This window comes from Talpa europaea (assembly GCF_964194135.1).
Source record: "Talpa europaea genome assembly, chromosome: 13".
Classification (NCBI taxonomy): Eukaryota; Metazoa; Chordata; class Mammalia; order Eulipotyphla; family Talpidae; genus Talpa; species Talpa europaea.
In genome coordinates, this window is record NC_140080.1 from 87,308,368 (window position 1) to 87,335,365 (window position 26,998).

Below are 26,998 nucleotides of genomic sequence, written 5' to 3' on the forward strand. Positions count from 1 at the left end.
GATCAGGCAGATCTACTGAAATACACTGCCGAGGAGAGCAGCACTGTGGGTTAGTTCCCTGGCCAGGGATGGAACTCGGGCCTGGCAATAGCTTGCTAGCACTGAGACTTTAACTGTCAAGTCACATGTATTGTGCCAGTGCAGTTTTCCAAGGAAATTGAAACTGTAACATCGCTTTTGACCCTCCTTTGTGCTATTGTATGGGGAAATTATTCATGTGATTAGTTTGCATCTTGTTAAATGTCAAAATGCAATTTTCACAGCTGCAGAATAAGCACCAGCAGGCCTTGCCTATGCCAGTTCTGCACCAACCACTCAGCCCATATCTACACAAGGCAGCTCACCTGTGTTTCCCTGGGTAGGCCTCCCGCTGAGCTCCCAACCTCGCTTTAGTCTTTTCCAAAAGCAGCAGATAATCTTTAGGACTTTGTCATCATCTGCCCCTCGTTCCCACCGTGGTCAGACTTGCCCGAAATTCTCTAACCCGCCTTCTTGAAGGTTCCAAGCATCCTAACACCCAGAGCCAGTGCCATTTCTGTCTGAACTTCCTTGTTCTCCCTGCCTCTATGGGACCCTCTTCCTGAACCCACTCCCTCCCTGGAGCCCCAAACCAGGATTCTGTGTGGCTCCCATAATCCTCTTTGCTGCCATTTCCCCCGCGCCCCAAGGAGGTGTATGCCAGGTCTCGTCCTCAACCCCTTCTCGACTGGCCTTGGCTCACTGCTGGGATGTACCCCTGTGTAGGGTAAGGTAAAAAAGTATCAGGCTTTTCTGCCCTCCTGCCATCAGGATAGATGAGGGAACCTTGTGGTCCTGAATGCATGCTTGATGGCGGGCACCTGCAGTGGGTCCACCTGGGCTGAGAGACTTGAGTTAAGGGCAGCGTCACGGGGACGCCAGCAGAAGCCGAGAGAAGAAGAGAGAACACAAGAGAACGCCAGAGAGCCCAGATAGAGTGAAGATTTGCTGGGGGCTGGGAGGCCTGCCAGCCTCCTGGCCCCCCAGCACCCCTGCCTGCTATGTAAATCTGATAAATTTAAATCTAATAAATCTGTAAATTTACCCTGCCTGGTAAATCTAAATAAAAAACCTGCAAAAGCCACTGAGGTCTCGAGGACTCTGACTCCTCCTTTACCTGGTCTGACCAGCTGGATCAGAAAACCTGCAGTCATTCCTGCCCCTACACCCTGACTGATGCAGCGCACCCTCAGGTGGCGCTGAGGTGAAGGGGATCCCCTGTGTGCCTGCAGGTGGCCTGCCCTTGCTCCTAGGCACCTGAGCTGTCCGACCTGCCTTAGCCAAGGTCTTCAGAGCCGCCTCCTCCTGCTTTGGGAGGTCTCCCTCTGGACCCCAGGCAAGGGTGAGCGCTCTTGGAGAGATTTCAGGGGGCTGAGTTGAACCAGTTGACACTAGAGTAAACAAAGTCCTGATTTCTAAGTGGAAATAGAGGAAATAGAAACTCTCCAGCAGCGTTACTTGGGTGTGGGCAAGCTAATGATCTCTTGTGCCTCAGTTTCCTATCTTGGAAAATGGAGCTGGCGTGAGGGCACCAGCAGTCATGTGTATAACAAGCTTGGAGCAGCAGCTCCTGTGCAGTGAGCAGCCACCCCTCATGAGTTATTACCAATGTCAAATCCTCTCTCAGGGAAACAAATTTATCCTCTTGCTTCTCCCAGAATTGGAGGATCCAGAGATCAGAAATATTGTGGTCCAAATCTAGATGGGGTTAGGAAAGTTTCTTTCCAAATCTTAAATGTTCATCTTCTCTCATGTGCATAGATTTTTCCAAGTACACGACCATGCTCCTGGCTTGTGTCTCTGCTAAGCTGTGTGACCCTTGTAGACCAGAACTATGCTGTGCTCCGTCTTTGAATCTCCATGGCAACCTGCATACAATAGATACTCCACAAACAGAATAAAGCTAAGGAAAGTATTAGGAGGAAAAAAAAGCCAAAGAAACAAGGGTGAAGTCATCAATATTTGAAATTCTTGCCCAATGTAGGAAGTTAACTTCCAGATAATTATGAAACTACAGCTGCTTAGACTGAAGAGAGCTGCGCTTTTCCAAACAATAGTCATTTTGCTTCCATTATCATCGCTGTTGATTATAAAGGAAGTAGGGGAGAAAAGAAAGGACACTGTGGACTTAAAATTGTTGGGAAATGAGCACCACTGGCTATTGTTAAATTAACAAGATTCAAGTGACACCTCAGAACTCATCAAGCAGTGAGTTGTGTGTTTACTGGGCAAAAACCATCAAAACATTTCTGTAACAGGAGATGGAGTTTATGGTAAACCCAAGTCTTAACTCAGGCTTAGTGACGTGGGAAAAGATACCTTGTTACAGGCATTACAGCAGGTGGTGAAGACAGAGGGGTCATCTCACAGCCTTCCCGCCCTTGCCTCCCATGTTGCCCCATCCCTCAACTCCTGGACCCTCGTGTGGAGCAAGCTCCCAACATGGGACTTCAGCTGAATGGTTCACTGCATCCCAGATCTATGTACCCACTCCCTTCCTGAGCGATCTGACCCAGTGTAGAGGTCAGGACTGGACACAGTACAGGTTTTCTATGATCCAGCAGACCAGGTAAAGGAGGTGTCAGAGTCCTCAGTGGCTTTTTGCAGGTCTTTTATTGGGATTTACCTGGCACACAGCAGGCAAGGGTGCTGGGGGGCCAGGAGGCTGGCAGGCCTCCCAGCCCCCAGCAAGTCTTCACTCTATCTGGGCTCTCCGGTGTTCTCTGCTTCTCTCTTGGCTTCTGTTCATTCTCAGCTTCTTGGCTTCTCCTGCTTCTCTCTTGGCTTCTGCTGGCGTCCCTGTGACGCCGCCCTTAGAAGACCAGTCTTAGCCCAGGTGAATCCATCTACCTATGCCCACACCCTACTCCAGGTGCCCGCCATCAGGCATGCATTCAGGACCGCAAGGATCCATCATCTATCCTGATGGCGGGGGGGGGGGGGGGGGTGCAGGAAAGCTTGACATTTTCTTTACCCTACACCCAAACATCCACGGCCATAGCTGTGGGTTGAATAGTGTTCCCCCAACCCCAAATTCATGTTCAACTGGAACCTCAGGATGTGATCTTTGGAAATAGGATCTTTGCAGATATAATTAAGGACATCAAGATAAATTGGTTAAGGACCCAAGGGCCCTAAATCCAATGACAGGGATCCTCATTGGAAGAGGAGAGGACACACAGAAGGTCAAGTGCAGGTAGAGGGAGGCGGAGAATGAATTGATGTTGCAAGCCAAGGAATGTCTGGGACACCCGGAGCTAGAAGAGGCAGGTGAGAGTTCTTTTTAACAAGCCTCACAAAGCGGGGTGGGTGGAAGGAACACCTCACAAGGAGCCAGGCCCTGCTTATACCTTGATTTTTGGACTTCGAGCCTCCAGAATTATGAAAGAAGAAATTTCTCCAAGTCCTTTTAGGAGCAAACTTAAAGCAGTACATGTCAGTTCTCAACAAAGACCACCTCATAATTAATGTTATAATGCAATGTAACTTAAATTTAAAAAAAAAATTCCTGCTGTACTAAGCCACCAAGTTAGTGGTGCTTTTTCATGGTTGCCTTCACGTGATGCTAGTGATTGAAAATGGGTGAATCGGCTACCCTCAGGAGCGTTTACACTGAATCTAATTAACTGGAAAACCGATGCCTTAAAAACCAAAGGAATGAATCGCAGCTGGTGAAGTTTCAGGCCATATTGTGCGCCGGGTGAGGGGATATTTTAGATAGGGGTTCTTTCCAAATTCATCATAAATCACCCCCCAAAAAGCAACCAATATTCCCATTTATGACCAAGCAAGTGAGTATGAATCCCTCGGAAGGTGGTAAAAAATTAATGGACAATAATATTCTAGTTTCCAAGTCATTGACTCATGTTTGCTTCAGATAAAAATTTAATTCCAAATGGAATGATTGAGGAAGTATGTAGAAATTGTAACTTAAAAATGGCTGGAAATACACAGCATTTGCTCTTTGATCTGCAAATATTGGCTGATCTATTTTTCAAAGCACAGCTTTGAGCCGTAAGGTATGAATATACATATGCTCTAAATAAGAGGGTAGACAACTCTTATGAAGTAGTCTTGCAAAACAAAGAAAACGAGCCTAGACTCTTCATCAAACCTTTAAGTCTAAGGTGAATTACAAGAATGACAGAAGAGCTGCATTGTAAGAAGGTGCTCCCCAGGGCTGCGGTCAGCAATGCTTCTTAAACTAGCCGCATGGAAATCACTAGAGAGTTTGGGGCTGAGTAATTCTAATTCAGTAGGTTTGGGGCAGGGTCTGAGATTTTGCATTTCTAATGAACTCCTAAGCAATTGAGACCACACTTTGAGAATCACTGCTGTGGGAGAACATTTTTCTTTAACAACCACTGCCAAAATTATGAGACAGGATGGATGAGGAACAATTGTATTTAAAAGACCTAAGAAATATATCAACCAATATAAACTCGTGTGTGTATGTGTGTGCATGTGAGAATTGGGAAAAGTTGAACACTAAATGGACATTTGATAATCTTGAGAAAATCTTGTTTATATCAGGAGTTTTTAAGACTCTTAACTTTTTAAAGACACACTGCAACATTTCTCCATAAAATAAGATTCTGGGATTTGTGTATTCCAGTCAATCTGCCTGTTCTGTTCCCCACTCTGTCTCTGGTGAATCCTCTCACCCTCCACGCCTCTGGTCTGTACCGCAGTTCTTGTATACTAAATAAGTCTAAAATAAAATGCTAGGGAAGTGGGTAGGCAGGGAGCACAACAAGACAAGATGGGCCTTGAGTTGGTCATTACTGAGCTGAGTACTAGCTACATGGGGATTCCTTCCTTACCTCTCTGCTTTTGGATATACCTGCAATGTTGCATAATAAAAGGTTAAGAATGATAGCTGAATCAAGCAGATCATCTTTAAGTCATTTATTGTGTCTGTTGGGCCTACTGGGTGGGACATTTTCATATGCTTTATTTAGCCCACAAAATTAGCTCCTTTTTTATGGAGATTTAAATGGACACCCCAAAGTTATGCTGCTAGCAGGTGGTGGAGTGGGGGTTCACATCCAGGTCTTCAGTGCTCATTCCATCCTTCAGGGGCCGCCACACTTAGGCAAAAAAATCACCTGGTCAATTTATCTTAAATGCAGTTTTCAGGTTCAGATAAATCCAAACTAACAAACCCTAGAAATCTGACTGTAGAACTGAGGCTACAAGAGAGGGAGGGTGAGGGAAACACAAAGTGGGGAAGGAAGCGTATGATGGACTATGGGGATGGGCTGTGGCTGCTTTGGTGGTGTGGTAACAGCATCTAAAGGGGGAGATCCTACACCTCTAAAACATACAATATAAACCAATGTTACCTCAATAAAAAAATGAAATTGCAGATTCCAGCACCACCACCCCCTACCTCCACTCCAAGAGGATTTGAGGTGAAGCACAAAAATGTGTATTTAACAAGTCTCCCAGGTGACTGTAATGCAGGTCATCTGGGAACTGCACCTTGACAAGCACAGCCTTTGAGGGGTGAGCCAACAAGAAATGAAAAACAATAGACCCTCCAGCTTCCCAAGAAAGCTGAGTTCAGAAGCCCCAAGAGGATTCTACCAACCCTTGGTTCCCCTGTGTGGCTGGGGTGATGCACATGATTTCTAGGTCCCTTCACAAGGGCTGAATGATTACTGCTGCACTAAGGTGGGAGGAACAGGGCTTGAGTTACCTGCTCTATGCCTCAAGGGAATGATGGCAGAAAAGTACCTTTAACTCTCTTGAACCAGCACCCAGTACCATACTTCTCTTAAAGGAGCAGCTTTCCAATTCTGTAAATGCCTCTTTTCTTTCTTTGCCTCACAAAGAAGAATTCTTACCAAATTCTAATCTTGCCTGCTAATGCCTGCCAAAGCTTCTACTGAACATTCCAAGTTCTGTCTTCTCTTGGAAATGCTAATAGAGCAGCTGCTGGGCATGTGTTGTGGGGGGGGGGGTGTTTTCACATTCATTTTGGATGTTGGGGTGCCAAGTTGACTCCCCATCTGACTCCCTACCTTCCTTCAGAGGAGATGCTTGGGACCTAGCCCCATTTCTTGCTAATGAAGGGAATTTAGAAGACGTATTAGAGCTTCTACATCAGTGTTTCTATACTTTGGCCTCCTATTTGAATCACCTGGGGGAACAGGTAACGCACCTAATATCCAGCTCCCACTCCAGGCCAATCATGTCAGTATAGTTAACATTGAGACCCAGGTCTGTGCCTTTTAGAACTTCCCTGGTGATTCCTACGATGGCAGGTAATGGCAGTGGGAGGACAGAAGAGGCCTGAAGAGGACTTCTCCAGGTGTGTGGGGGCAAACCACACTCAAGCCTCCATGCTGCGTTTCATGGTGCCAAGTGCTTACAACTCACTGGCATTTGGGGCATCTCATTTTCACTTCCTGAGATTCCAGATGCTATATTAGCCTGCACTGCGAGTTAGGAACCCAAATGGGCATGGGTACGTCTCAACCTCTGTGATCTTCAGTCTGTTAAATGAGAGGCAGGAGCTAAGGAAAACTTAAGGCCTCTTTCAACCTGTAACGCAGGTCCCAAGACCATGACATGCTATTTTTTAAAATAGACTTTATTAAGGCATAATTTACATAGAGTATACCTATTTAGAGTACATTTTGGTGTGTTTCAAATTATATCCATGCAATCACTACTATAATCAAGATAGAGAACATTTCCATCATGCCCAAAAGTCTCTTATTTTTGTCCCTTCCTAGTCAACTGCCACTCCCCCCCGTGTTCCCAGGTAACCAATATTGCACTTTCTGTCACTTATCAATTAGATTTGTTTTCCAGACTTTAATAAATAACTATACTCAGTCTTTTGTGTCTTCTTTCATTCAGGGTAATCTAAAATTCATCTCAGTATTAGTAGTTCATTTTAGTGCTAAGATTACTTCATTGAGGGCCTCACCGGTGGCACAGCGGTTGAGCGCTGGGTTGCAAAGCTGCTCGCAGCCTCGACAGCACCGGTTCGATCCTCGGCAGCTCCCCGGCCACCGGAGGAAGGTCCCATATGGCGCGCAGACCTCTCCTGCCACCCGCTGCTCCCCTCAGCAGTGTACTTCAGTCCTTCTGCCTGCTCTGCTCCCCGCTCTGGCTCTGGTAAATTCTCTCACCCTCCCGCGCTTCTGACTGTACCCAGTGCTTGTATAAATAATAAAATAAATCTTAAAAAAAAAAATTACTTCATTGAGTGGATACACCACAATTTGTTTATACATTCATCGATTAATGGATTATCATTTGGGTTGCTCCCAGTTTGTGACTTATGAATGAACTGCTATGAGTGTTCATGTGCAAATGCCTATTTTCATTTCTTGGGGGCAAATACACATGAATGGAATATTTACATGGTTACATGGTTAGTATCGACTTACCTTAATAAATTGCCAAATTTTCCAAAGTGGCTGTACCATTTTGCATTCCCACATTCACACGGGTGTTCTATTTGTCCTAGATTGTGCCTACACTTGGTATTGTCAGTCTTTTAAAGTTAGCCATACCAGTCCTTTTCTGATCTTAGATACTTAGGTCATGCCTGCACACTGGGATAGAAGGTCCCTTCGAGTTATTCAGTGGGAAATAACTGTTACATTGCTTGGCTCTAGGATCAGCTCAGTCAGTGTTCTTTTGGGTCCAGAACCCTGGTCAGTTTCACTAAAAGTTAAAATTAAGATGAGCCTGAGAACTCACTCAACCTTCACCATCCACAGTGGACAAAGCCTTAAGTTCTTTTAGTTTCATTTCCGAGACCCAGTAATGTCTCCCTGGGCCCTCCCAGAAGGCTCCTGACACATTTTTAATGAAGAAAGGCTTTCTTTGGGTAACAGGAAGCTGTCCTTCCCATTTGTGCCAACTCCTTTGTTTGATGGCATGTTTTAATGAGGGAGGATGGAGAGAGAAAATGAGAGCCAGATGTATCTGAAATGGGTCTGAACAATAATTACATTCTGCGGTGAAATTACAGAAATTCTCCATTCAATATGCTTTGAGAAGGGCTGTCAGGAGAGAAATGTGTTCCTGAAGCACAACTAAAGGAGCACATTTTAAAGTTCTAGCATTAAAACAGATGTCTAAAATGCCTAAAGAAGCCAAAGTTTAACTTGCTCCTCCCCCTTTAAAAAGGAAAATAGGAATTGGACCTCAGCAAAGAGTGTGCACCATCAGCCTACCTGGCGGGGTATTCCTCCCCAGACTGGATTCCAAAACAGTTAAGGAATGGTGAAGTGCTCCATCCAACCTCCTGGGCCCTGGGGAATTTAACTGGGCGAATGTCAGATCAGAGTGCTCTGGCTGGACAGTTCTCTCCTCCCTGGCTGGTCAGCTTGTGCACGACTAAAGGTCAAGAGCTGGAGAGGATCTGAGCTATGATATCTGGTCTTGGAGTGGCCAGAAGAGACAAGGCTGCTGATACTCCCAGGGAGACCTGCACCCATCCGGGGGCATAGATGCTCCCCTAAAGGTGTGGTGCCAGCCTTTAAAGTCCAGTATTTGAGTCCCTTGGAGGCCAAGTCAACCTTATACAGGGTAGCAGAGGACAACTTACTTAGAAAGCCCAGCCAACCACACAACCCATCTCAAATTGCTAACAATAGCCATTTTTCTTTCATTCGTTTTATTGACCACCTCCGCTTCCCCCCACCAGCCCCCATGAGATGAGGAAGTCTATGGAAAACACAAATTTCAAAATTTATAAACATCAGATCTAGGGAAAACAAGGTCAAGAGTAAATGTATCCTTTGCTCACAGGAATGAATTTTCATCCCCTTCCCTGAGGCTCAATTCACATTTCTTCTTTTGAAAAAGTGGAAGGATTATCCGTGCAACATCCCGGCTATGCTCTTCTACAGTCTTGCAAGATGCTACTATTTGGGAAACTGGTAAAAGGTATGTGGGATCTTTATTTTTTTTTTCTCACAACTGCATTTAAATCTACAGCTATCTTAAAATCCAAAGTTTAATTTTAAAAAATGAAGGTCATAAGATCCTAAAGCGATATGATAATGCATGGATTTGGCTTGAGCTTTGGGGCAGTCAAAGTGAAAAAGGAAGTAAGATGATTAATTTATTCTAAAGAATTGACTCCTATAACTATGGAGGCTGAGGGGCCTGATGACCTACAGCTCAGTGGCCCAAGAACCCTGAGAATTGATGGTTTCTGCTCTAGCCAGTGTCCTGAGGCGGAAGATGATGTTCCCCCAGTATGTTATCATGCCCACTTTGGGGAGGGCAATCTGCAGTACTCTGGCCACTGACTTGAATGTCAGTCTCATCCAGAAACCCCCTCACAGACACACCCAAAATAAAGTTCAGCCAGATATCAGCTGTCCACGGCCAACCAAGTTGACACACCCTTGACCATCACAACCTGCCCCTCCATTTCCTCATCCATAAGATGGGTGAGACAGGGAAGAGACTGAATGGGCAAGACATCCTGCAGAATGCTCGGAATAGAGCAAGTGCCCAGCTCGCAGGGGGAGGTGGGAAAGGAGCAGGAGAAATCAGACAAGGACTTTCCAGCTAAGCTCTGCCTCCATGCCGCGTGCCTTCTCTCCTTACTTCCCCTCCTGCAGCAACTCTGATGCCTACATTTGAAAAGCTCCTGAGTCCTAGAGTGACACTTCCTTTACACCCTTTTTTTTTGGCAGCTTCTTTTCGTGGAGAATCTAGTTGTTCCGCCCAGGATTTCTGATAAGACAGGCAGAGAAGGGGGGTGTGCTGGGGGCGCTGGCAGTGGGGATTTTATCCTCTGCTGCTCTGACATTTGATACTGTGGAACACAGAGGCGCCTCCCAGGCCTTAATTGCTGTTGACAAAACACAAGATGCCCATAGGCATTCCCCCTCCCTGCGCCCCTGCTAGCGTGCTGCTGTGCTTATCCAAATGACTGGGCACAAGACGTCTCTGGGGCTGGTTAGGCAGCAGCATCACAAGCCCAGATCATGCCTTTCCGTGCCAGCCTGAGGAGGCAAGAGGAGGTGGCAGCGGAAGTGGTTTATGTGAAAGAAGTCTCCCCTTTACACACAAATATCTAAAAACTATTAATTTTGGGGCAGCAGCAAGGAAGAAATACATGAAAGGAAAATTGATTTCTATTTAAATGGTATGTTTTCATCACCTTTCTTCAGAGCCTAAGCATTCATCTTTGAGTACCTGTGCTAATTGATTTCAAATGCAATTCAACGCAACCGCTGTAGAATAATAAATCTCAGGGCTAAGAGGCTAAAGGGGGGAACTTCAGTGGACCTGGAGGGGGCTGTAACCCATGGCATTTAAAAGGTGTGACTGTGTGGTCCGGGGGTGAACTTGGGGACAGTGTCCTGACGGGAGATGGGTCAGTGGTAGCACCAGGGGCTGCTGGGTAGTTTGTGTAATGGCAAATTCCTTGAACTTTGAAATCCTGCTGATCTAGGGAATGCCAATTTCTGGACCACTGTCCGGGGTGTACTATGGCTATTCTCCATTCTTCCCTGCTGTATCTGTTGCCTACTCTTCTGGCAAACACCTTTCCTATGGCCCTTTTCTTCCAGAAATTGTACCCATTCCTTCTCTGTGGGCTGTTATTTTGGAGTCGAGTAGCTGACCTGGTGCCTGGTCTGTATCACAGAATCTAGCTAGAGACCCAGAAGCCTACCATGGATGGAGGCTGCACCTGAAAGAACCAGGTCCAGGCTCCATGACTGGCCACAAAGGACAAATGGACCCTCAGGTTACATGCAGGCAACCCCCTCGGGGTGCCTGCCCACTTAGGGGACCCCCTAGGGGAGCTCTGCCCCATTCCTCATCCCTAAGAGGGCCCAGGGACTGAGATACTAGATTAGAGACGAAGAAAAAAAAATTGGTGAGGGCTCTTACGCGTTCAGTGGCCACGGGTACCTTTCATAAGCAAGAATCTAGCCAATAAGGAGAAACTTGAATCTGTCAAAGCAACCTGTGCAAAGAAGTGGAACAATCGCAAAGTGCTGCACCCACTCCTGAAAATACTTCATGGGTTACAGGTCCTATTGTAACAGGGTGGTCCCCAGGAAAGGGGGAAGTTCCAGGTTCCCTGCCCCACCCAAGGGAGGGTGGAGCTGAGCAGAAAGAGGAGAAGCTGCAGAAGAGACTGAGGAAGGAAGCAGGATGGAGCCAGGAGACCTGGAGGAGGCGCATGGAGCCTAGAGACACGTGAAGAAACTGCGCTTGTCTTTTGGTCGTGGACTGGGTGACACAGATGTGGGTGAGACCCGTGGGGAGGGGACAATGGCAGCTTTTATCTTAATGTTGATTTTGCTCTTTTCCTTCTGGTCTTGTCTGGTTGTTTCTGACCCTTTTCTGTGGGTCCCCACCGGAAGATGCTTTGGACTTGTGGCAGGCTTTGGGGCCTTGCTCTGGGCCAATCCCATTTGGATGGAGTTTTACCCACGAGGGGACGGATAACTTTGGGTGCTTCATTTAGAAACTAGACTCTGCCTTACCTGTATTGTTTCCTAGATTTATTAAAATTCCTTCCCCTTGGGCCTCCCTGGTGGCGCAGCGGTTGAGCGCTGGGTTGCGAAGCTGCCCGCAGAGTCTGCAACGCCGGTTCGATCCCCGGCTGCTCCCCGGCCACCGGAGGAGGGTCCCACATGGCGCGCAGACCTCTCCTGCCACCCGCTGCTCCCCTCAGCAGTGTACTTTGGTCCTTCTGCCTGCTCTGCTCCCCGCTCTGGCTCTGGTGAATCCTCTCACCCTCCCGCGCTTCTGACTGTGCCCAGTGCTTGTATAAATAAATAAATCTTAAAAAAATTAAAAAAAATAAAATTCCTTCCCTTTAAAGTCTCCTATGTTTTCTGTTGATGCAGCAGATGGCAGAACCCATTTAGAATAGGCAGGTTTGCGGGGTTTGGGCTGCCCCTCTCCCTGTCCTATAACATTATGTCTGAGCACTGGGTCAGCAGGTGGTCCTGGTGGGAGGGAAAGAACAGGAGCAGAGAAGAGCTGGGGCTGGAGAGCTGCCTTCTCCTGGAGACCTGCTGTGCCCTTGTGGGCTGGCACAGTGGGAAGCTGTTAAGTTTGTGAGGGCATGATCTACCCCACCCTGCGTGGGTGTCACATCGTTATAACTACCCACTTTGCATTTCCAGAATTGTGCTGCTGCAGAATCACTCCAGAGCAGGACTGAACTCTCTCCAAGGGTTTTTCTCCAAATGATTAAGATCAGGGGTTTATTTCTGAGAATGGGCAGCCCTCGCCAGGATGTATCTACTTAAGCGAGAAGCAACATCTATATAAGATCAAAATACATGAGCCATTTCAGTCAGTTTGGGCACAAAGGCAATGAATCCAAATTTCCAATGCATAGACAATTTTTTCCAAGACAGACTAAATTATTAATGAACCTAATGGACTTTCTTTCTGTATAGATATCACTTCATTCTTTAGGATAAGCATTTCAGTAGTTATATAAGTCCATTTAAATTTAAAATAGTGGCTTGTTTGAAACAACATGAAATGAGTTGGGTCCTCATGCCCCTCCATCTCTCCCCATTAATTTCATATTCATTCATTCATTCATTCAGTCTCTACCCTCATGTAGCTTACTGTTAGGCAAAAAAAAAAAAAAGGCATTAAATAGATAAGAATTTTTCCTGTGTTGTGGGGATATGATAAGAGGGATTTAAGGCAAAGCACCCTGGCAACTGGCTAAGCTGAATCAAGTTTTCATTTCCCCCCCAGTTTGTCCATCTCCCACCTGCCAGCCCCCGACAGGGCCTATTGATTTCTGACATGCCGTGATGTAAAATCACCTGTCGTGATATCATTCCATATAATGCTGACAAAGGCAAAAGGAAGCCCTCTGGCTCATGCTGAGAATTCCTCCTCTCACACCCACTGCCCACCGGAGCCAGTTCCTGAATTACACTTACAGCTGGGAGGAGGCAGCAACAGCAAAGACGCCCCGCCGAGGGAGGAAGATAAATACAATTTCTATCGGACCCATTGATCTCCCCTCTGAGCAATTTAATAGTCAGGGTGGTAGAGAGGCGGCAGGCAGAAGGGCTTCCAGGCTGCTGTTTAACTCACTTCTGAGGGCAGGGACATCCCCAAGTAAATCTGTGGCTCCCTGAAGCCTCGCTCCCTGCTAACAGCCCGTGGGAGATAAACACCTGGGTCTGTAGCCCCGAAATGGAAAAAGGAGGTGGAGGTAGCCTGGACTGGGAAATAGGTGTTAGCAAGCAGGACTTAAAATCCCCATCAGGTGATTATGAGATCAGGTGGGTGTTATTTGTGCGGCTCTCCCCAGCTCCAGCCTGGTGGGAAAGCCAGATAGCTCTCCGGGTCCTGGTCCCGGCTGGCGGCGGGGCTGGAGGGAAGGGCGTTGGGCTATTCACCTGCACTCGGTAAAACACAGCAGCTCATCAGGGCAAAGCCATGATCTTGTATGCCGTCCTCCTGAGTGCCCAGAGCTTGTGATGGATGCAGGGGCCCCACATCAAATTCTTCAGTAGGTAAAAACTTGTACATAGCTTCTGCTCCCTCCTAACCCACTTGCTGTGACTCCCTTTGCCTCGTCCTTTGCTCGGGTTCTATACAGGGAGGGGTGGCTGGAACCCTGGGCCTGTCACAGGTGTTCCCAGTTTAGATTTCTACCCTACTGCGCTCTGCACCCCACTGAACTCCAGCTTTTCCCTGGTGGGAAAATCCACCTTGGCGTTGGCATCCCATCATGCACTAAACCCCAGAGCAAGGCTAATGGGTTTCCTACAATTATCTGAGGTCAGGAGGAACCTGGCCAGTGTCACTGAGGTCAGTGGAGGCAGCTCTTGGTCATCACTCAGGGCTCCTCAGCATGAGCCAACCATTGTCTACTGTTTGAGCGGCATCCATGAGTGGCCAGGACTGGACCTCACAGATTAAAGGAGAGTATTTTGCTCTTGCCCCTTAAAGCTTACCCCTGTGTCCCCAGTCTGGGCCCTGTACCCTCCTCCCATCCCTGCTGAGGCCCCCAGCCTCTCTCCATGCTTCCCCGCCACACCTTCCTGGAGTGCCACCTCGGATCTCACTGGTCCTCTACCATTTGTCCAAGAGGAAATCATCATTTCAACTACAACCCAAGCCTGGGACTGAAGAAAGGGAACTCTAACCTAGGAGGGTGGGGTAGGGTGGGGTAGGCTTCCTGACAGGAGAGGACATTTTTGGAGATCTGGCCTCTGTTGCTGCTAAAATCACACCCCAGAGCTGGTCCCCTGTGTGCAGCCAGCAGGAGGGCCCTTATATGTGTTAGGCTTGCCTGTGTATGAGATCTGCCAAGGTCCCACTCCTTGCCCCCAGAGTGGAGACAGGCGTGAGGGCTGGCAGTCAATGGATATAAAATTCCAGACTTGTTTGCGGTCCTCCTGAGTGCCCAGAGCTTGTGATGGATGCAGGGAGCCCCACATCAAATTCTTTAGTAGGTAAAACTTGTAGTTGCACATAGCTTCTGCTTCCTCCTAACCCACCTTTTCTGGGTTCCAGCTCTTGGTTCTGTCACTAGACATCATCAGCTCCATACTCTTCTCATTCAGAACCTCCAGATTTGCTTCAGGTAGTTCCATATAGAGCCAAGTGCCCCCAGCATGCTAGAGTCCTTTTGGGAGAACATCAGGAAACTCAAGGGGTTGATCTCTTGTTCAGCTGGGAAGGAGATGATGCCTGATTTTCAGGGGGGAGTAGCCATCCATGTTTGCTTCTACACCTGCAATGGAATCCAATTTAGTGACACCAATAGGTATTCTCTGGGCATCAGGGAGATTCCAGACCCTGTGATGACCATGATAAACATGCAGAACCACTTCTGCCCTCATGGGTCAAGTTTAAAGGATGAAACAGAGCAAGTGGGGGGAAGAACTTTCTCATACAGTGTGTCTAGGACATCAGCAAGGGGAGCAGAGGGTGCAGCTCTGGATGTAGGTATGTGAGAAAAGTGACGCCTGAGCTAAAATTTATGAGGCGAGCTGGAGTTAGCAGACGAGGAGAGAAGGGGTTAACAGAAGGAAGAACATGAAGCAAGAGAGAACTGGGAATAGTATGAGGACCTATAAAATGTTTATCTGGTGCTACAGATGATGGAGATGTGGGCAGAGGAAGCTGGAAAAACCACAAGGGTGCAAATTCCAAGGGGCTTCACAAGCTGGACCAAGGGATTGGACTTCCTCTTTCTTCCTCTCTCCTAAGGGCACTAAGAGGCCAGTGGGAAGTTTCAAAGTAAAGGAGTGCAGAACCCAGATCTGCATCGAAATCCTTCTGGCTGCAATAGGAAGGGGTGAGTAGAGGGGAGGAGCTGGCAACAGGGAGAGCAAATCAAAGGCAACTGCAGGGTTAGACAAGAGAAAGTGGGGGAGTCAAGGAGGGGCTTGAGAAGGACAATTGATGTAAGTGACAACTGAGGTGTTAGTCTCTGGACTAGGGGGCCCAAGGGGAGGGAACGAAAGTGAGACAGTATCTCTACTATAAGCCCAGATGCTGGGGGACCCGTGCGCCCTGTGCCACGCCAGACTAAGGGAATTCTAAGCTCCTTGTCATCATTGAAGCATACACTCGCCTTTGTGTCCCACAGCCTGGCACATAATTGGTGGGAAAAAGCGTTTATTAAATGCGTGCATGAATGAATGCATTAATAAATGAACAGCAGACAGTCTGACTTCAAAGTTTAGTCTTATTGCAAGACAAGATTATCCTACATCAAACAATTAAAGAACAGCACAAGATAGAACATAATTAAGTTCTAAATCATCTGGTTCAGGCTGTAAGTGCTGGAGTTTGAGAAGGGAAAGATCAATGTGGGCTGGAGGAGTTAAGGATGGCTTAAATATAATTCCCCAACATTACAGTAGCCTGGAAACAACAGTGCTGCCTTAAAACTGAAGAGAGATGAAAGCTAACACCTACAGCCTTATTTACCCTGCATTGTATGGCAGACCACCGTGATACTGGGGGACTGAATTAAATACACAGTGGCCTTGGGGGTTAACACTGTTCAAGTGGATTTATTCTGGTGCAATTAATAATGGGCGCTGACATTAATTCTCATTGTTTTCTTTTTTAAAAGATTATTTTAAGGTGAAATTCACATAACAGAATTAACCATTTTAAAATGTACAATTCAGTGGCATTTAGTACATTGTAGATGCAAAATATTTTCATCACCCGAAAGAAAACGCTGTTCATTAAGCTCTTGTACCAGTAAACTAATATGGCAGACTGAAAAAAGAGCCCTGAAGTCTTATCTGAGATCTATGATTAAGTAGCTCAAATTTGACCCTGGGTAAGTCACCAGTGATTCTGAGCCTCCGTGTCATCACTTTTAAATTGATTACAGTGCTATCAAAAGTCTCTTCTAATTTTACCATATTGTAATTCTAAACACAGTTGTCTTTCACATTTGAAGGTGATTAGCACTAAAAATAGATTTATGCATTGACTATAACATGAAGAAGAAAAAATCATTTATGTGTGCCCCAAGAAGCAGATGTGGTGTGGGGTTGGGGTGGGAGGGCAGGTAGGGGATAGTCAAGGCTAAGATGGAATCAGACCAATGTACTGGTAAAGAGAGCAGAGTTGGGCCTCCCTGGTGGCCCAAGGGATTAAGCACTGCAATATCAAGCAATCTGCAGCCTCTGCAGCACCAGTTCGATCCCAGGCCGGCCAGGGAGAAACCCATATGGCAAGGCAGACCTCACCTGCTGCTCCCCTCATCAGTGTATTGTAGTCACTCTGCATGTTCTGTTCCCTACTCTGTCTCTGGTGGATCTTCTCACTCTCTGCATCTCTGGCCTGTACCCCAGCTCTTGAGTGCATAAATAAATGTTAAAGAGAGAGAGCAGAGTTGGGGGCAATGAGCCACTTGGTCTTCTGTTTTTGTTTAGTTACATTTTTAGTGTCTCACTCCTTGGTGGACTCTGGCAGAGCTAAGCAACTGGAAGGGCATGTCCCAGAGCTGTGAATGGTGCTTGTATCCTAAGTAACTTTATATCTATTTCAAGGCTAAAAATTTTTTTTTCTGCCCCAAATCTTTAACGACAACTTTTCTATATCAGCTTTTCCTTGCACACCTGATGGAAAGGATGTTTTCAGTTCTTCAAGTAATTTCAAACTTGGGTGGAGGGCTTATTCTCTGAGATGGAGCAAGAAAGGGGTGATTATATATGCTATGTCTCCTGGGTTCAGTTGCTATTCAAAGTAGAGTGTTACCAAAATTTGAAACTCAAAACTGGGGAGATTCTCAGGATGGGATTACATCCATGTGCTGGTTTAGGTAAAGACAGCACATGGATTAGTGGTATTAGGAGCCAGAGGGCTATTGCAAGCATCTCAAAACCATAAGACAAGCACAATAGAAAGGCTGAGTAAACAGGTAAGTGACTAATAGGACAGGTTTGGGTACAAGGTTGGCTGAGTGAGAATTCTAATTCATCCACTTAACTAGCCATGGGGTTTGGAGCAACTTAACCTCTTTTGTGTCTGACAGCCTAGGTTAAATTGTGCTGCAATAACAAACAATCCCAGCCTCATTAGTGTCAATCGCTTGATTTCTCCTTCAACGTCCAAGCTGAGGAACCAGCTACTAACTGGGACATGCTAACCACATAACAGAACGAAAAAAGAAATGACACTTCACTCTTATTTATGTTATTGACCAAAGCAAATTCACAACCAAGCCAGACATCAAGAAAGTAGAGAAGGGCAGTAAATACTTGAACAATACAATCTGCTACAAAGCCATTGTTTTTCCATCTGTGAAATGGGAATAAGTGTCTGCATATGTACATTTGTAATAAGATTCAAGGAAATCATATTGTAAAGTGCTTGGCACATAGCACTAAGAAGATGTTAGCTACTCACATCTTCTCCTGGTAGCTTTCATTAAAAATGCTTTTCTTAAAAGAACATATTTATTGACATATAGGAAGTACACATAAGCAAAGAAAAAAAGAATGAGTCACCTTTAACCTGACATTTAAGCAAAAACTACCATTAGTATTTTGGAGCATATCTTTAAAACGTGTAACATGCATCTGTCTGTGTGTGTCAAAAATGGATAACAAGTCATAATCTTTTATTCGTTTAACATTATAGTGTAAATATCTCATACTAAAAATAGATTTAAGTCATCATTTTATTGGTTTCATACTATTACATTCTTTGGCTGTCTATAACCATTTTCTTCAAAAATGCAATCCATTTACTGCTGAGGGTATCTAGAATTTTTTGTATCATTTGCAAGTGTTCAGTCTGGTTAACGAGGGTTCAATTCCCAAATACACCCACCTTTTTCTGCACTTTGGTCTTCTCGGGTTGTGCTTTTACACATGGAATTACAGGGTCTATATCTTTGCTAGACTTTTGATATGGATTACCAAAATGTCCTCCAGTAAAGTCCAATTTATAAATCTCACTTAGCAGGAAAGCTCTCACTGAACACGCTCGTTTGGATTCTTGCTACTTTAATTTACATTCCTTTGATAACTTGTGAAGAAGAAATCTTCATGGATTTATTGGCTGCTTGTATTCTTCACTTGTGAGTTTAACTGTTTGTCAAACAATAGTATGAAAACTATTGTGGTTTTCTTTAAAAATCACATGGAAATCACTTGCAATTAATTTTTTAGATTCAATAATCTAAATATTTAGATTTTTTATTTAGATTTATTCTAAAGACATAAGAAATTGTTCATATTTTGAGAGATTCCAATTGAGGGATGTAAGGGTGACATGGTTTGAAATGTGCATACAAGGACCAGACAGAGAGATGAGGTCCAGGCTGGATCGTTCGTTCAATCCAATGGCGGGTATCCTGAAATCACTGTCATAGTCTCTCCAGGATTAAAATTATTTTTACTGGCGGATAGCAATGCAAACATCCTCAGTGTCACATAGCAAAATGAAATATCACAAAGTGAGCTCACCTATGTAACAGCAATCCAGGTCAAGAAATGGAGCTTTGCCAACTCCTGAGAAGCCTCCCACATGCCTCATCCTCAAGGGTGACCGCCACAGAGTTGCCTGTTTTCAGAACTTAACATAAGTGGAATCACTATGTATTTTTTTTCTATATGACCTTTTGCCCTCAACACTGTTTGTGATAGTCATTCTTCTGTGTGTTGCTGCCTATTCATTTTCATCACTATTCAGTATTTCACTAATTGAGTATATATATGCTCTATGGAGTACAAAGACTATAAATTAGTGAATATATATACTCTAATTCACCTGTGCATTCCAGCATTGATGGACTTTTTTTTTAATAATAAATTTTATTTTTATATCCCCCCATACACTTGCAAACCCCCCATTCTGACCCCAATCCCTCTCCTCCCACCCCCCACCCCCCAAAAAGTGTCTCTGGTTCATAGTTTTTTGTTGATTTTGATTTTCACTATCTTATAGTTATTCATTTTCCTGGTCCCTTATTTAAGTTTTCTAGATTCCTGCTATGAGTGAGACCAATTGATGGACTTTTTAATGTTTGGCTATTACAAATTATGCTGCCATGAATGTTCATGTATTTGTTTTCTTGAGTAAGTGCATTCATATCTGTTGGATGTGTTGAATATATGACTATGTATGTACATATGTATATGTAGGACATGTTGGTGTGTGTACATTCACGTATGTGTGGGTATGTATGTGTATGTATTGTACATATACATTCATGTTTGGTTTATATAGCAATGTATATGTTGCCATATAACATGTTCTTTATTGCTACATAACAAATTGCCACAAGTTAGCAGCTTAAAAAAACACCCATTCAACCTGCTCTCTTTTGGGTGGACCAGAAGTCTGGCCCGGCAAGCATGAACGAGTACCCTGCTCAGGGTATCACAAGGTTGGAAGGTGTCATTCAGACTGAGTTCCTGTCTGTCGTCTCCAGATTAAATCTGCTTTCAGCTTATTCTTGCTGTTGGCAGAAATTAGTTCCTTGCAGTTGCAGGATTGAGGCCCCTGTTTTCCCCTGGCTGTCACTGCTCTCAGCTCCTAGAGGCCTCCCATACTCCCTGCCATGTGGCCCCTGCCTTCTTGAAGTCAATAATGGTGAGTTCGATCTTTTTCCATCTTTGAGTCTGACTTCCCTTCTACTTGCAGAAAAAAACATTCTACATTTAAAGAGCTCATGTGATTAGATGAGGTCCGCCTGAATAATCTCTTCCTTAAGGTCAAATGATTTGTGACCTGAATTACAACTGCAAAATTCTTTTTGCCTGTAATGTAAATAACCACAGGCATGGAGCATGACCTCTCATCATATTTACAGTCCTGGAGATTAGGGTGGGAAATCAGGGAGTAAATTTTGGGATTCTGCCTACCCAGAGTATACATTCTGTAGTGGGGAGAAATATCAGGGTGAGGGTGAAAGAATTCACCAGAGATAATGGTGAACAGAAAAGACAGGTTTATTGAAATATACAGCTAAGAGAAGCAGCGGGTGAAACAGGACAGAGACAGGAAGAAGGACTTGAGGCTCTTGTATACCGTTTTGCAGGCTTTCTAACTTGGGGAGCCAATTTGCACCAGTTATCTGCTGGGATGTTTGGTCTCAGGTGCTGGTCTCTGCTTCTACATTCTTGGAGCTGGGCTGGTTTTTCTGGTCATGGTGGTCAGTCTTATGGCCTTGTTCCCAAGACAGCCTTATCATTTCCTTTATCTAGCCAAGCCTCACAAACCTGGGCAAGGAGTGGGCGCTCAGTTTTTAAACTTATTAAATGGTACCCCAACATATTCTACCTTGGAATAGAATTGCTATGTCATAGGCGAACCTGGGATTCAAAGAAAGATTATGCCAAGAATTTTTCCAAAATAGTTACACCCATCTATACTCTAACCAACAGTATGAGAGCCCTCATTACTCCACACCCTCACCCCACGCTTGATATAGGCCATCTTCCTGGTTGGTGCACAATGGTACCACATTGGGGCTTTAATTTGTACTTCTCTGATGGCCACTGAGTTTCAATGACCATTTAATTTCATTTTTTTTGGAGTACCTGTTCAAGTATCTTGTCCATCTTCTCAGGACTTTGATATTCTCATGGTTTTTGTATGTAGGTTTGGTTTTAGACATAAGATTTTTCCATCTTAGTACAAATATTAATATTTAATGAGCTTTTATGTGACCACAACTATGCTAAGAGCTTTTACATTTTTAATGGTCTATTAATAGTCTACTATTCATGTCAACACTCCCATTTTACAGGTGAGAATACTGAGGCACAGCTAGGTAATTTACTTATTCAGGATTAATTACACAATGAAATGGCAGAGCTGGGTTTTAATCCCTGGCAGCTTGGCTCCAGCAACAAAGCTCCTAACCACTATGTTCTACCGTATCTCCTTTTAAAGCTGAATTTAAAAGCCTGCTTCTAACTTGAGCTTCTGCACTTAGCTTACAAACCTCATTATGCTATATGTAAGTCCAACAAAGTTTACAGCCACTTTAAGGGAGACTTTGATTCACGATTGATTCCATTTATAAACTTGGTTAATTAAATTCCTTTAAACATTTTAAACCGCAGTTATAAATTTACTATGTTCTATTTCCTTTCTAATTACCTCATTTGACTGATTTAATAAACAAAACCTCCCCGATAGTTAACATCCTTACAAATCTAATAAATCAAACTTGAGTAGGGTGATCCCTAAGTTTGCCTAAATGTTTTAACACTCTGTTAATTTTGCAAGATTTCCTTTTAAGACATGTCTAATGAATCAATCACGAGTTCACATTTTAAACTAGTATCACGAAATGGAACTGTTACTACAAAAGTCCTCTTAAGCATTACAAATGTAAGATGCCAAATATGCAGAGTTCCCCAATACAAAATAACCAACGCTACCAGTTAGATTTTTTTAAGCATGTGTATTTGTAATTTTAAAAACTCACGGGCTAAAACATGATTGCCGTCTGAGGAAAAATTTCATCTTCCTAAACAAATTGCGGCCACCTGTACCAGGCTTCTTTCCCCCTTTTTGCTAACTGAGATTTCTTTGAAGGACAAAGGGTAGTAACCATAATTCTGTCTGCAACCCTGGCTTGCAACCCTGGCTTCCAGGTTAAACCATGTTTCTAGTGACAGCTCATGCTCTTCAAAACTACAGAATGCGCCAGTCAGGAAGTCTTGGTTCTCCCTGGGTTATGAGCTTACTAATTTTTAAGTCCTACACAGGACCTGTTCCCAGATAACTGCACACATGATTGGTTTCAATAATCTGCCACTCCACTCCATTCTGATTTGCTTTTTATTCTTCTCTGTTAGGGTGATACAACTTGTATGGATATTAATATAACAACTGATTGAATTCTGTGTCTCCCATGGCTGTGTCTGATTCGAATGACAATGTCTACCAGTAATATTCACACACACACAACACCCACATACCCCAAGATATTTGATTCATCTAGTATTCTAGGCAAGCTATTGGTCAGCTTTGAATCTTCCAAAAGAATCATAGATTTAAGCACTGATTTGCTTACATAAATTATAAGGGAGCTACATAAGAAAATTTGCATAATTTAAATAGGAAAGGTACGAACCAAAGAAACCTGGGTGGGATTGACCATTTGCAATGCAATTTAGAATTAGCTGGGGAATTGCAAATCAGCTGGCAGCACAACCCCCACCCCCAGTCTGCCTGGAAAATATTTCCTTTCCATTGTAAGACTTTTAAAGACAATGTGAGGGATTCAGAAGTTCATGTTCTCTCTTCCAGACTTAAAGCTTAAGCCCCTTGTACTTGCATTATCATAAAGCCTTGGTAATTGCTTGAACATGTTAATTTATCCTGCAACTCCCCAGTTTTATCTGACTGTATTTAAAGGATTGAAAGGGTGACAGGGAGTATCTGGAGAGAGGGTTTGGTCTGTGAATGTGGAGAGTCAGTTCAGAGACAGATGTGTCAGGACTCAAGTTTGCTTGGAGCAATGAAATGGACTGGCTCGCTGCAGGGCTGGTATTGCATCTGCTCGGCTGTCCCTCCTTCCTTCCCTGCCTCCTCCTGGAGCTCACCTCACCGCGAGCTCTCCTTCCCTCCCGCCCTTCTGCTCCCTCACTGACCCTCAATCCAGAGATTGTAACCTTGCCCGAGAGTGGTAGATGGACACCTCCCACCCACCATCTCCCCCTCAAAAAATCTTATTACTGTAGCTACAATCAGAGCCAGGAGTGGTTTGAATGCAGGTATTGATAATCACAGCTGGGACTGCATAAGCAAAATAAAGCCAGCAAAATAAGCGCTAGTGGACAGAAACCATGGAAAGCCCATCGATTGTAGCTGTGGCTTCTTCCTGTCTAGCAGAATGAGCGCAGAAGAGCTGCACTCTGGGTAATTTCTAGCAAACAATGTGCTGTAGAGCGTTATTTGTAGGTCCTGAAAATCGAAGCGGAACCCCCAGCTCCCGGTAGAACAAGCTTCCTTAGTGTGGAACAAAGGGCTGCCTGGGGACAGAAGTTCCCATTCTGCAGCACTGTGGGGGGTGGCGGGGGATGGTGGCAGGTACCGCAGATGCTGGGGAGGCTGTGCTGACCAGCGCCTGCCCCAGAGAGGACTCAGACAGAAGCGGACCAACATCCTTCTTAGGGTAGAGTCTGAATTCAAGAAGTCAAAGATGCTAGTCCTGACCCTACCTGTTGACCTATTGCAACTGTTCATCCCAGGGTCCTCAGTTTCCCTCCTACTTCCATTGAGGTGTTCTTGTGAGGACCAAGCATGACAGTGATGTAAAAGCATCTATTTCATGTGCATTTTTAGGATTTGAGAGCTGTGCCGGGCATCATGACAGGGCAGAAGCTTTATCAGGGTGCAGTATGGACCCAGATGGCATGCTCAGTCAAGGTTACTGCAGGAGAGTTTGAAGTTGTTGCAAGGCTGGGCGAAGAGTGTCTTGCCTGTCCTAAATAGGTTTTGCCATCTGCCGCATCAAGACAAAACATACTCTAGTGCATAAGACCATTAATGGAAAGGAAATTTAATACAATTCATGTGCAATAAGGAAAAGGGTATGGATAGATAAAATAGTTTTTACATGAAACACCCAGCTAGCCATCCCCTCATGGGGAAATGTCCAACCAAACAGGGTTGGCCCAAAGCAGGGCCACTGAGGCCCAAATGCTTGCCATTAAGTCTAAGGCCCCTTCTGGTGGGAACCCACAGGAATAGGGGCAGAAGGGGCCAGATAAGTCTGCAAGGAAAAGAGCAAAATCAAAATCAAGATAAAGGCTGCCACTGTCAACCTCCCCACGTCCGTTTCAAGTGTCTCCTTCCATGTCCCCCAAGTCCCTGGTACAAGTCCAGGGCCCAAAGCAAGCACAGCCTCTCCACATGTCTCTGCTTCCTGTCCTTCTCCAAGTCCCCTTCTGGTTCTCTATCCACCTCTTCCAGCCTCCTCTCCAGCTTCTCCTCCTCCCTGTCTGCTCCACCCTTTCTTGGGTGGGGCAGGGAACCTGGAACCTCCCCTTTCCCTGGGGACCAAAGTGACACAACATATGGATGGAGTTAAGGAAAAGCACAAGGAGGGTGAGCGTGGCAGAGAGCGGTGCAATACATGTATCAAAGTGCTAGCGGAGGAAGCAGGTTCCAGAACTGGGAGAGATGCTGCTGTAACTGCAGTCGAGCCTGACCCACAAAACCTGTTGCTGTTACAGGGCAGGGAGAGGGGCAGCCCAAACCCCGCAAACCTGCCTTTTCTATATAGGGTTCTGCCATCCGCCGCATCAACACAAAACATGAGACTTTAATGGGAAGGAACTTTAATACAACTAGGAAACAATACAGGAAAGGCAAAGAATCTAGTTTCTAAATGAAGCACCCAAAGTGACCCGTCCCCTCGTGGGTAAAACTCCATCCAAATGGGATCGGCCCAGAGCTAGGCCCCAAAGCCTGCCACAAGTCCAAAGCATCTTCCGGTGGGGACCCACAGAAAAGGGTCAGAAACAACCAGACAAGCCTGGAAGAAAAGAGCAAAATCAAAATCAAGATAAAAGCTGCCATTGTCACCTCCCCAGGGGTCTCACCCACATCTGTGTCACCCAGTCCACGACCAAAAGACAAGCGCAGTTTCTTCACGTGTCTCTAGGCTCCATGAGCCTCCTCCAGGTCTCCTTCTGGTTCCATCCTGCTTCCTTCCTTCCTCAGTCTCCTCAGCAGCCTCATCTCTCTCTGCTCAGCTCCACCCTCGCTTGGGTGGGGCAGGGAACCTGGAACCTCCCCTTTCCTGGGGACCACCCTGTTACATTGCCTTTGTTGGGAGGACTCTGCTAGCAACACACACAAGGAGAAAGTGGGGTGGGGGTGGTGTATACCGTCCTCTCTTCCCATTCTAGCCTCTGATCTCCTGGCAGAGACTTGCCTGGTCCAACCCAGCTGGAAGCCAGTGGACAACGAAGCTGTCGATGCAGAACTCCCAGGTCCCCTTCTCGGGCCCAGGGCATCTGTCCCATGCCCACTCAGTCACGTGTTGACAAGCCTATTCATCCACTTATCCAATACACACTACACAAGTACCTACTGCAGGCGAGCCTTGTGCCAGGCCCAGGGAGACAAAGAAGAAAAACACAGGACTTGTCTTCAAAGTTTTTTTCCTTCTTTTTGAACCCTCAAGGTATTTCTTAAAGTAAATTAGTTCCCATATTAATACATATGTGTTAATCCTCCTCAGGGAGTCCATCATAACAGCTATCAGGGAGGTATTTATGTAGCTTAAGATAAGCCCCTTAAAAAAAAAAAATCCCAGGCCACCATGCCTCACATTTATTAATTTATTAGAACCTGCTAATAAATTAGTACAACAGAAACAAGCAGGACTGAAGGGGTTCACTGTGGGGACCTTGGGGTGAGAGTCCTCCTACTGTTACATGGCACAACATGGCACAAAGGAAACACGGACACCAAGGCTAACAAGAAGCAGGTTTAATGCACTGGTGCTGCATCAGTGGATTCGTATCCCAAGGCTGAGCCCCCTTTGCAGGAAGTCAGGGGCTTATATACACCTTCAGTTTCTACAAGGTTCCAGGTGGGTTTGCATCGACAGCTATACATGGTCAGATAGGACGTGGCTACATACCAAGGGGTGAGTCGTATAGCTGCATATCAGGGGTGAGTAAAGGGTTAGTAGTTATGGAACCCCCCATGTCCATCCTGCCTCATGGTGATATATGATCTAAGATTCCTATCAGGGACTGAGTTGCATACCAGGAACTGAGCAAAGGTTACTAAGGTCCCCAAGCTGCTTATCCCAGGTCTCCATGCTTCACAGCCACCCAACTTCCTACTTCCCCAAATCCATGTTTTCAGTCTGGAGGAGGGTATGTGGACCAATGGGTTAAGAACTCATGTTTTTTTTTTCCAAACAAACATGTAGCAATTCTCTGCCTAAAGAAGGTTGGCTGCTCAAGATTAAGGACACTATTTCTCTGGTGTGTCACTGGTTTCCACTGGAGGTTGAATCTCCACTGGATTGGAACGTTCCTCACCCGCCAGCCTGTGGACCCTCCTATGACAAGCATTTTGGAGCCAAAACTTGAATTGTGACACTACCAACAGGTTAACCTACTTCTGGCCTACAGTGAGTCTGGAGCAAGTGAAAGGAAAACGACACAGGGCCGGAGGTGTTCTGATTCTTTTGGCACGGACTTAGGCAGAAAAATGGCAGCCTCCTGAGCCCCACCCCCATCCCACCTGGCATTTCCCATGAGTTGTCTACTACTGAGTCGCCTTTAGGAGTAATTAAAAGCATCACTTTGGATCACACAGGCCAGGGCTTGAGAAGTTGGAGACACTGCTTAATCTTTTTAAAGGCTTCTCCTTTCAGTGCAGACAGTTATGGAAATAACTGGAGATTGTTGGGAGGGGTCAGTCACTCTAGAGATATTTTCCAGCTCTCACTATGTTTTAGGGGGCTGCGTTCTAGCACTGACGTCACAGGCTCCCTCTTTCATCCAACATCTATAGAGATAAA